Here is a 7532-nt window from a genome sequence, read left to right as displayed (position 1 = left end):
CTTGTTGGAGCACATGGTTTGTATCATCTCCATTATTAAGACCATAGGAAGAAGCAGATGCTAGTTAGTCCCCTCTGTCACCGGAGACACTGTTCTGTTGGTGGCATCCAGCAGCAGCTTTAAGCCCAGTGGGGTAATTCCCTCAGTACTAGTTAATACGCAGTGTGGCTGTTCCCAGATACTTTGTTCCATCCTTTGGGAAGGTCACGTCCCCAGAGAGGCCAGGGACCAGAGCTGCCTGGCTTCTGGGGGATGGTGACGGTCTCCTGCCCCTTAATACCAGCTGCTGCCTGGTCAGACTGTCCCCAGCCTGTTCCCTGTCTGACTACAGTCGTGCCCCACGTGGGCAGCCGCAGGTCGTCTGCAGCCCCTGTAGTGCAGGGGACCTGTAGCTCTGGGCAGTGATGGGAACAACCACGTCAATTAATCTGAGGAGACTGAGCCTGGCCCGTGGCTGTCCCTGCCGCATCTGTGGTGGGCGAGCGTGGCGTGGGAACTTGGGAGCCTCCCCGAGCGTGGATGTTTGAGCCTTGTAAACATCCTGTTGAAGGAGGTTGCTGAGCTTTGGTGCTTGCCAGGAATTGCAGAGGTGAAGATCCATTATTTACATACCTGACACCCATTATGCAGGGTTTACACCCTATAAAACAGCAGCACGGCATGCGTCCTGATCTCCAATGAAGTGTCTGTCTCAGAGTGGCAAAACCGCAGGGCAAGCTGTGAAATGGGATGTCTGTGCAGCACTTCACCCCGATGTGCAATTTTTGGCTAATCAGACTAACCTCAGTCGCCTAATTACACCTTATCCTTGTCCCAAGATCCCAGGAATGTGCTCCACAAGAGCGCTTCGTAGCTTTGACTGCAGGGCAACACCAACTTGCTGCTTTTAGGAGCACATCGCGGTTTGTAAGGAGCTCAGTGGTGTCCACTTTTGAACACCTCCTTCCGAAGACAGCCAGAGCCAAGCTGGGGAGCAGCAGGCATGGCTGCAGGACATGATGGAGTAAGAAGCAGAGCAAAGACGCTCAGTCTCTTCAGATTAATTGACACAAGGGAAGCCTCAGTCGTGGTCAACGTGGGGTGAGATGTCTGAAAACAGCTGCCTTTTGGCTCCAGGAGGAGAAAATATGGAGGGTCCACAGCTGGCTAGACAGGTTTGGACTAAAGATACCCTGTCTGGCTGCTGAGGACTGATGGAGGGTGATGTTGGAGTCTCAGATGCCTCATCCTGAAGGTCAGGACAGGGTGAGACAGGGACCGTAGACTTCAGGATCCTGAGGGGAGGGAGGAGGGTGAAAAGCAAGCTCACAACCCTTGACTTCAGGAGAGCAGACTTTGGCCTCTTCATAGATCTGCTTGGAAGAGTCCCATGGGATAAGGCCCTGGAGGGAAGACGGGCACAGGAAAGCTGGTTGATATTCAAGGATCACCTTCTGCAAGCTGAAGAGTGGTTCATCCCGACAAGCAGGAAATCAGGCAAAAATGCCAGGAGACCTGCATAGATGAACAAGGAGCACCTGGCCAAACTCAAACACAGAAAGGAAACATACAGAGGGTGGAAACAAGGATGGGTAACCTGGGAGGAATACAGAGACACTGTACAAGCACAGGATGAGGTTAGGCAAGCTAAAGCCCGACTGGAATTAAATCTGGGAAGGGATGTCAAAGGTGGCAAAAGAAGGGCTTCTGTAAGGACATAGGTGACGAAAGGAAGACTAGGGAAAATACAGGCCCACTGCTGAAGGAGACGGGGGACCTGGTTACACAGGACATGGGAAAGGCTGAGGTACTGGATGCCTTCTTTGCCTCAGCCTTTACTAGCACAACCGGCCTTCAGGAATCCCAGGGGCCAGAGACCAGGCGGAAAGTCTGGAGCAAGGCAGATGTACCCTTGGTGGAAGAGGATCAATCAGGTCATGGAATAAACTGGATGTACGTAAGTCCATGGGCCCTGATGGGATACACCCATGAGTGCTGAGGGAGCTGGCAAATGTCATTGCAGGGCCACTCTTGATAATCTTTGATCCATCATGGCAATTGGGAGAAGTACCCAAAGCCTGCAGGAAAGCAAATATCACTCCTATCTTTAAGAAGGGCAAGAAGGAGGACCCAGGGAACTACAGGCTGGTCAGCCTCGCCTCCATCCCTGGAATGGGAGCAGCTAATCCTGGAAACCATTTCCAGGCACGTGTAGAACAAGAAAATCATCAGGAGTAGTCACATGACTTCAACGATGTGGAAGGCCACATCTGGAGTGCTGTGTCCAGTGCTGAGCTTCCCAGCACAAAGAGAGACATGGACATACTGGAGAGAGTCCAGTGAAGAGCCACAAAGACGGTGAAGGGACGGGAGCATCTCTCATGAGGAACGACTGAAAGACCTGGGACTGTTCAGCCTGGAGAAGAGAAGGCTCAGGGGGATCTCATCAATGTATATAAAGGGAGAGTGGAAAGAGGACGAGAGCCAGGCTCTTTTCAAGGGTGACCAGTGTCAGGACAGGACGATGGGCACAAACTGAAACACAGGAGGGTCCCTCTGAACACCAGGAAACACTTTTTCACTGTGAGGGTGACCGAGCACTGGCACAGGTTGCTCAGGGAGGTTGTGGAGTCTCCATCCTTGGAGGTATTCAAAAGTTGTCTGGACAAAGTCATGGGCAGTGGGCTCTGCGTGGCCCTGGTTGAGCAGGGCGTTGGACCAGACGACCTACAGAGGTCCCTGCCAACCCCAACGAGTCTACAGTTGTGTGTTTCCGTGACTTGGCACAGAAATGTCAGGGTGAGCTTTAGGGCAGGTTGGACAAAGTAGGCTGGTGGAGCAGGCGCTGCCGGGTGTCCAGGTTGTGGACAGATGACCTACAGAGGTTCCCTGCTAACCTGTGCTGACTGCACTGGAGGCGGGACAGTCGCAGAGCTGCTCACTTTGCTGTTTTTGGTGCTGAGCCAGGACACGCACGTGCCTTTCTTATGTCAGACTATGAGATTCACCATATGGGTACCATATGATGTGACCTGTCTCCATCGCCTGGCTGACACTTGGACGGCGAACACCCGGGCTGAGCTCACCCCGGGAAGAGAAAGTTAAGTGCATGACAGTTTGCAGGATAAGCTGATTTATTGTACGGGCCAGGAGAAATGATAAGTACTTAAATATCTGCTTTAGTCTATATTTAAACAGCTACACAGCTACTTTGAATTTTCAAAACTGCTGTGTGCCAAGCTGCTCCTGTGAGATACAGACTGTTTGTTGAGCTGGCTGAAATACAAATTAAAGAGGTCAGCTTTGGGCAAGTTTATTTCACAGTCCTAGGGCTGGTATTTAACACACGCACACATTTCATGTGAGCATCTCGGATGAGTGCCAGGAACAGCGTACACAGAAATGAAGCATTGTCAGCCTTGCCCCTAATTTACAAGGCTTTCAGCCAGCCAGGTCCTTCCTGCAGAATGAAAGCTCTTGGCAAAGCGGAGTTTTAACAAGACGTGAAGGGTCACTCCTCCTTTTGCTGTCAAACCAAGCCGTAGTAATGTGCAACCCATAAGGTGACTGCACCTTCCTGAGCAGTGGCTTGGGTGGCCCCCTGCCACCGAGGGGGCTGCACTGGGGCATGGTGAGACCACTTCCCCACAGGGAGTGATGTGAGAGAGGAGGGATGCGCACAAGGGTTTGGACCACGCAGTACGTGAAGGGTCACTCCTCCTTTTGCTGTCAAACCAAGCCGTAGTAATGTGCAACCCATAAGGTGACTGCACCTTCCTGAGCAGTGGCTTGGGTGGCCCCCTGCCACCGAGGGGGCTGCACTGGGGCATGGTGAGACCACTTCCCCACAGGGAGTGATGTGAGAGAGGAGGGATGCGCACAAGGGTTTGGACCACGCAGTTTAAACACGTGGGTGCAGGGTTTGGACCACGCAGTTTAAACACGTGGGTGCAGGGTTTGGACCACGCAGTTTAAACACGTGGGTGCAGGGTTTGGACCACGCAGTTTAAACACGTGGGTGCAGGGTTTGGACCACGCAGTTTAAACACGTGGGTGCAGGGTTTGGACCATGCAGTTTAAACATGCGGGTGCGGCCCGTGTGTGGTGGCGAGTGGAGAGGCTGGTGGGTCGCTGTGCGGTGGCTGCAGCCCCCCCTGTGCCCCTCTGCCCCGGAGCAGGAGGGAGCCCCTGGGATGCTGCATCCCAGCGGCATGCCTCCGACATCTGCCGGAGTTCCCCATTTTACTTTGCGGTTCCCCATTTCTGCCCCTGTCATGGAGCAGAGCAGAAAGAGCCAGTGTAAGCGCGTCCCTTGCCAGGGGAGCTGGGCGGCACAACCTCGTGGTTAAAAATGCCTGTTTCATGTTTAAGTAAATGGTCAGGCTGGATTTCAATCCCATTGTGGGCATAGCACACATTTTCTGTTATATCCCCCTTCTCCCCCACAGCGGTTGAAGATATTATGCAGGCGTCTCTAATACTTTTTTCTAAAGAAAAATTAATGGCTCTGTAAGATATTTTATAGAAATTAAATGGAACAGCCAGTTGCAAAAGGAGTTTTGGGAAAAGCAGTGTTATAAAACCTGGTTTCCTGCAGTATCTCTGAGGGCTTGTACCATGGTTGAGCTTTCACTGCAGTCTTTCCATACTGGAGGAGCAAGTTTAGGTTTCGTTCTCCTGTCTGGCCACCACTTTTCAGGCAGCATAGGGGAACTTAATTACCCTGATATCTCACACATCCTAATTTTTACTAAAATTGGCTGAAATACAAATGTTAGTGGGGAAAGAAGGGGGCTGTGAGAGTACCCACTCTGAGCATCCTCAGCTGAGGCGGCTCTCTGCTGCTGGACGGTGCCGTGGAGGATGAGCTAACATGTGGGCAGCAAACTAGGCCAAGCGCTCAGCTCCCGGGGCTGTCCTGGCCCGCAGCAGGAATGAAATCAGGGACGTGCTGATGATTTTGCTGCAGAACCTGGCAGTGAAGAGGGACGTGAAGCGCCTGTGAGTGCATGGGGGGTAGCAGAGCAGGAGCTGTCCTGGCACTGGTGCAGATATCCCAGCAAAGATCCCAGGGGGATGTTGAGCAGAAAGAAGAGGGGGAAATCCCAGCAATGACATAGGGAATTACCACCAGAGGGCACTTAAATATTGCTCTTGCTGAACAAATGGTGTTTCCTAGCAAGAGGCCAGCTCTGGATTGCCTGACAATGCACATCCAAGCCTGACTCATTGCTGGCACAGAGAGCAAAGGAAAGCACTCAAAAGGCATTTAAGAAATCATGCATGAATAGGAATTTACTAGCAAGACGCAGAGGATTGAACTTTTCTTCCAGACTTTCTCAGAGAGGTCTGCCAGTGGCTCTCCACCTTGCCTAGTCTGGCGAGGTGAGCAGTGCATCATTAGACTTTGACCTGTGTGGTACCCACGGGGCTTGGCACAGAGGAAAGGAGATTTTTTTACACCTCCATCCTGCTGGCTATGAATATGTCCTGTCTGCTACTCATCACGAGTGCTGAGGAGACAAGAGTCACAGACCAGGCAGGGATCCTTGCTCAGCATCTGCTGTGATGCTCACCTGGGTGCATCTGTGCCCTGCTTTTTATTCCAGAGCTGGGCAGGGATAGAAATATTATCTGTCTTCTAGGAGAAATGGCAGGGAATGGGTAAGGAAGGAATTGGGTAGGATTTCAAACCCAGTTCTGAGAGCTCCTCAATACCCATGAGAATCTGGGTGCCAAAAAAAGTCTGCAGATGTGAGGACAGCCATGTACTGCAGATGGAGAATCACATTACAAGGATGAAAGAGAAAAACTTCCATCCTCGTTTTGAGAGCAAGCCAGAGCACCCTGTTCATCACCCCCATTTGTCTCAGGGAGGCACCCTGGGGCTCAGTAGTGGGATGTGATGATTTGGCCAGGGTCAGAGTGCAGCTGCAGGTCTTGGTGCCATGCCTGGAGATCTGCCCTGAGTACAAAGAGCTTCCTGAGGATCCTGGGGCCAAAGCAGCAAAAGCTGAAAGTGCTATAGGTGTAGGTGACAGAGAACTGAAGGGGATCTGGTCTCTAGAGAGAAGAAGCCTGCAGACGACAGAAAGCAGATGCTGTGTTGGAAATGCTATTATGTGACTTCTTCAAATATCTGGAGAAAATGCGTTTAACCCCGCTGGGAGAAGAGGGGCCCCAAGGCCTCGCAGGAGCACCCATGTGCACTGAGAATCTCACCTGTGTGGGCCCAGGATGTTGGGAGGACAGGAGCAAGGCTTGCTTTGCGATGTGGCATCTCCCAGCATCTCCTGGGATCATCTCCCCGGTGGTTGTCCTGCCTTTGAAGTAGCCAGAAGCCCGGGGAGGACCAGGGGCCCATCCTAGGCTTTGCAGCAGGATTTCCCAAGATGCATAACGTGAACCCTTCTGGCTATGGGAATTGCTTCCAAGGGACATAGGACAGCGGCTTGTGAGGAGCCACGTCTGCTGCAGCATGTAGGCACTTCTGTCTGGATGGGATATGGGAAGAGTGGGTGACGGTGTGAGGGGGCCGTGTGGGGGTCCCCTTCTGTGGTTCTCCCACCACGACCTGCCAAGCAAATGCCCTCCTGACTCCAGCTGGAGCTATCTACTTTGCCAGGACTACGTTCCTTCATGCTCTTAGGTTTGGCTGATTACTTGCAATTAGCACTAATTAGTGTCTCTTTTGACAGTGCCTTGTCTCTACTTCCCTGTGTCTTGTCCTTGACACATCATGCTGGGTGCTGGGCCCCATTTTGTCCTGAGACACCTCTACCAGTCTTGGTAGCAAAGCCAGAGGGTTATTTTCAATTTGGGGGTCCTGTTGCATCTCAGCTTTCCTGGAGGCTCCCTGATTTCTTTTGCTCTGCAAAGCTGTGGTGCTGGGTGTGCTGTCCCACTGCCCAAGTAGTTTTGGCTTTTCTCCAGGACCGGGGTGCCAAGAGCAGTGTTACAGGGTCTCCTTGGCCGCTGCTGGCAGAACGGGCCCGTGGGGGTCACTGCTGGGCAGCCCTGCCCTTTCCCAGCCCCCTTGAGCCATCCTGAGCCCTGTCATGGGGCTGGAGCGACAAGGGCAGGCTGGTGGGAGCAGCATGGCTGGCACTGCCTGCCCCTGCTCCTGGCTCCACAGGAGAGCCCCGTGCAGGTCCTCAGGAAGTTAAATCCTGCTGGGAATTGGTGCAAGAGGGTCACGATTACTGAAGTAGTCTTACCCTGCGGAAGAGGGCGAGCTGGGGTGGCAGCGAGAGGTATGGGATGGTCTTAGGAGAGACCCCCTGCTTCCCTATGAGCAAGCCCAGGAGAGGAACCCCCAACAGGGAAGGATGTGAAAAACCAACATGCAAATAATATGTATTTGAGCATTGGCTCTGCAGAGGTTTTTGGAGAAGGGGAATATAAGAAACCCTCAAATGATGCCCCAGATGACTTGAGCAACTCAACAGGGAAAGCTGATTCACAAAGTAATGTGCCATTAGAAACCTCCACCCCTCATCGCAGCCACTCCCACCCTCTTGTCTTGATGTGTTGTGTTCACAGCCTACCCCAGC

This window comes from Aptenodytes forsteri, unplaced genomic scaffold (assembly GCF_000699145.1).
Source record: "Aptenodytes forsteri isolate BGI_AS27 unplaced genomic scaffold, ASM69914v1 Scaffold19, whole genome shotgun sequence".
Classification (NCBI taxonomy): Eukaryota; Metazoa; Chordata; class Aves; order Sphenisciformes; family Spheniscidae; genus Aptenodytes; species Aptenodytes forsteri.
Note: the sequence above shows the minus strand (reverse complement) of the source record.